Source organism: Cygnus atratus, chromosome 34 (assembly GCF_013377495.2).
Source record: "Cygnus atratus isolate AKBS03 ecotype Queensland, Australia chromosome 34, CAtr_DNAZoo_HiC_assembly, whole genome shotgun sequence".
NCBI classification, from domain to species: domain Eukaryota; kingdom Metazoa; phylum Chordata; class Aves; order Anseriformes; family Anatidae; genus Cygnus; species Cygnus atratus.
In genome coordinates this window covers 4,571-8,952 of record NC_066395.1, presented here as the reverse complement: position 1 = coordinate 8,952, position 4,382 = coordinate 4,571, and positions in this window count along the sequence as shown.

The window sequence follows — 4,382 nt, the reverse complement described above, 5'->3', positions numbered from 1 at the left end:
AAGGGGTTCTTCCAGGAAAATTGCTGCTCTAATTTCCACTGGGCAGTTCCCCAGACAGAGTAATGATTGCTGTGACCAGGACTAGAGGGGCCCTGCCTCAGCCAGGGGGAGGAAAGGGATAATTGGCTTTATTGGCCTCTGTGGATTTGGAGTAGAAGGCTCTAGTGGACACCAGTGCAGAGTACCGTGATACCATCAAGCTTGAAAGGGGCAGAACCCACCTGTATTTCTGGAGTGACAGGGGGATCCCAAGAGCTAACTGTGTTGGAGGCCAAAGTCAGCTTAACTGGGAATGACTGGCAGAGCACCCCACTGGGACTCCAGGCAGCCTTTGCATGGACTACCTCAGGAGAAGGTGTTCCAAGGAACCAAAAAGGTACCAGTGAGCTTTTATCATAGCTGTCTTGGAGATGGAAGATTTTAAACAGTTGTCTGCCTTGCCCGGTCTCTCACAGAACCCTTCTATTGTGGGATTGCTGAGGGTTGAAGTGCCAATCTCTGCCAAAATCATGCACCAGTGGCAATATCGCTACACACAAGACTCCCTGATTCCCATCCATAAGCTGACTGATTGACTGGAGAGCCAAGGAGTGATCAGCAAAACTCGCTCACCCTTTAATAGTCCCATATGGCCACTGCAAAAGTCTGATGGAGAGTGGAGACTAACAGTGGATTATTGTGTCTTGAAAGACATCACACCAACTTCAATAGATGATCGATACTCTTCTCTCCTTATTGTCTTAGCTCTAAGAGCATTTAAATGATCCCTTACAGCGTCTGAACGCCTTTCTTCCAGGGATCATAAGAAACTTTCCTCTGAGAACTTTGCTGGGGTTCCAGGGTAAGGTCCATGGGTAGAAGTGGAGAGGAATAAAGTCCCATCACGGCAGCACTGCCAGGAAGCAGCAGGGTTTGGTCTGTCCAGAACTGCTCTCGTTCCACTTCCACGCTCTCCTTCTGAGCCTTTTCTGTTGGTGTAAGCCTGTGTAGACACAGCTGGCCTCCAGAACAGCATTTCCATCCCATAAAGTGATTGTGCTCAGGGTAGTGCCTGAGGGCTCAGGTCTTCCTTCACAGTTGCTATCAAGAAAATTGCAGTCCAGAAATGGACTCTAAAGAGGGACCTGGCATTCCTTTTCTTCTGGGGATCGTAAGGAACCAGTACCTCCAGGCCAGAACACTCTCTCGGCACCCTTGGATGCAGGTCCTATGGTCCCATGAACTGTTAAGAGTGGAGTTTGCAAAGTAACCACTGATTTTATCCCCACCCAGCACCTCTTGCACCTCTGCAGAGTCCTGCCTCAAGGCACAAAAGGCAGGGAGACCTTGCTGGTGAGACCTGAGTTCATGCGGGGATGTCCATGACACAGCAGCCATTAAAGTCAAGGGTCATATAGAAGAGGAAGGAAGAGGTTTATCCTATTGAGACAGGGAACAAGGTAAAGCATGTTGATTTTGCAGATTTTAGCTAACACAGGAAGTATGTTGTATATCAACCACAAGGACAGGACAGAGACAGGGAGTATGAGGATGGGACGACCCTAAAGATAAGGGAAGAAAAGACTTCATACACACAGATAATAGACCCAGCAAGAACTGTCTTGGACTGCTGAAGTCTGTAAAAGAAAGGAAGGGTCAGAAATTTAGCAGCAAGGTAGACTTCTGGCCTTCATCAAAAGACCACCAGAGTACGCTGGAGGACCACCCAGGACTCTGGTGCACATGCGAATAGGGGTGGGAGCCTATGTTAATGATTCTTCATAGACCTAATGAATATGCAAGAAACTTACATGGAATGGACATGAATATGTGTATATCCCGTTAATATAAGCACACTAGCAGTAACCCTTGGAGTGTGTGTTAGGTGGAGCAATCCCCCACACACCCAGTGCAGAGATAAAGAATACCTGCTTAATAACTTTGGTTATTGAGTTTTCACTGTGTCACTATGACACATGACTCCTTTTGCTCTGCTGACTTCCTCCATAGGCTGCCCTGAACATAAGGAGTAGGGACAGGTTCACTTGTCCTACATGTGGCATCTGCTGCCATTTTAGATGTTTGCATCTGAACAACTCCTGCCTGTCCTCCATCTCAACTAAGGAGCATTAGTGGGACACTAATTGGCATTAGTGAGGTACCTCACATGCAGGTGCCTGTGTTGTGTACACCTGAATTAACGGCAGAGGAATCCCAGCTCCTGTGAGTCTGTGGCAGGCATGGGAGGGAGATGAGACCCCTTCCAGTCCCAGCATGAGATGCACTGACTGAATCTGCTGAAACCCATCCCTAAACAAGGGTAAAGGACATCAGTTCCTGACTCTTTCTAGGTGTCCAAACTGACAGCTGCACAAGAAGATGTGATTGTTACACTTAATTGGTTTTCTGCAAGGAGAAATGATCCTGCTGTCAAGAAGTGTGTGTGCCCAGAGGAGGGAGGGAAGCCCAGGGATTCCTTCAGGCTGTTTCCCAGCAGGTTCCCCTGCAGCCCCAGGGCCATGGGCAGGGAGCCTGGTGGGGGGCAGAGCAAGGGAGGCCTTGGGCTGGGCCTCTGCTGCTGAGCTGGGCCGGGCTCCTGGGCCCCAGGGGAGCTCCTGGCAAGCGGGCAGCGCTGCAGAGAGCCAGCTCTGCCCAGGAGCAGCTCCTCTGCCCAGCGCAGCAGGGCTGGGGGCACTGCCTGCACAGACAGAGTGGGTAAAGGCAGGCAGAAGTGGCAGGATGCACAGAGCTCGCTGGGGGAGAACACTTGCCAGCCCTGAGCCCGGTAAGTGTCTGGCTGGAGGGCAATGCAGCCGCAGCTCCTGGAGGAAGGAGAAGCCGGGGGTGCAGGCAGGGGTGCCCAGGGCTGTGGTGCAGAGCAGGGTCCCTGCTGTGCCCCAGGGGCTGTGTGCCGGGGCAGGGCCTCTGCCGCCTGCCAGGCTCAGCTCAGCCTGCCCGGGGAGCTGCCCAGGGCGCTGCGGGGAGAAGCTGCGGGTGGAAGGAGCCCCCCCGGCAGGGCAGGATCCTGCTGCTGGTGGGAGGCTGCTGCCTGCTCTCAGATCCACAGCACCCGTGGGATGTATTAAGGCGAGAAGGCAGTCAGGGGTTAGATGCTGCAGGCTCAGCTTTCCAGACTATTTGCTTCTTTGGCTCTGTGGGAATGGAAATAGAGACTGTTATTTCCAAGAAAAGCTGACACTCCTAAGCCATACTACTGAGGGTTACAAGGACTCCCATCAAGTCCCTTTCCTTCCCCTCATCCCCTAGAAAGCTCCACCACCACACATGCAGTGCAGTCAGCAGGGTCTGTGTGACCTGGTCTCTAGGACGTGCCCCCGAGCTGCCCCTGGGCAGAGCCCTGCTGCCAGGAGGTGTCTGCAGGGCAGAGCTGAGCACCCAGCGGGTGGGATGGGGGCTGTGACCTGCAGGCAGGAGGTGGGGAGAGAGACCCAGCTGCAGGCAGGGACAGCTGCAGGCAGCACAGCCATGGGCAGAGGGAGCTTCTCCCAGAAACTCAGCGGCAGGGGGGATTTGAGCGCTTCCCTGTCATCCCTGTACTGCTGACGCCTTCACAGAAGAATGCTCTAGATCTCCTCTCCTCCATAGCATAGACCTCCAAGCATAATGTCACTGGAACTTGAACGTGAGTTGCCTTTTGAGTCAATACTGTAGTTGTTTAGAATTCAGGTGCAGCTTAGACAGTGATGCTACACGTTCTGTCATGCAGATACATTAATGAAGGAAAAGCATCCATGTCCCCTCCTGACATGGAGGGCTCTCAAAATTCTCTGGGGCTGTGAATGGGCTGACTCTACCTAAAGGTCACCCCACCTTTAGGGCTTTCCACTCCTTTCCTGCAAAGGTTCTGCTGGGCTGCAGGCTGCCCTCCACTAGGGCACAGTTCTGCCATAGCAGCTCTGTGGTATCCATGGAGAAGACACCTGATGGCTAAAGGCATGGAACTGCTACTGGACATCTCTGTGTGGTCAGATGCAATGATCCCTCTGTCTCTTGCTAGATGGGGAGAACTAAGACCATCCTGAAGAGCTGAGGAGATTGGAGATTTGCACTTTGAAATTGGATGCCTTTGCTCTCAGCAGACTCTTCTCAGGTTTGTACAAGAAATAGAGTTTTCCTCACAGAGTCTAGCATAACATTTTGCTGTATTTCCCTCCTCAGACTGGTCCCCATGCCCAAAGGAATCAAATGTCCAACAGCAGCTCCATCACCGAGTTCCTCCTCCTGGCATTCGCAGACAAGCGGGAGCTGCAGCTCCTGCACTTCGGCTCTTCCTGGGCATCTACCTGGCTGCCCTCCTGGGCAACAGCCTCATCCTCACAGCCCTAGCCTGCGACCACCGCCTCCACACCCCCATGTACTTCTTCCTCCTCAACCTCGCCCTG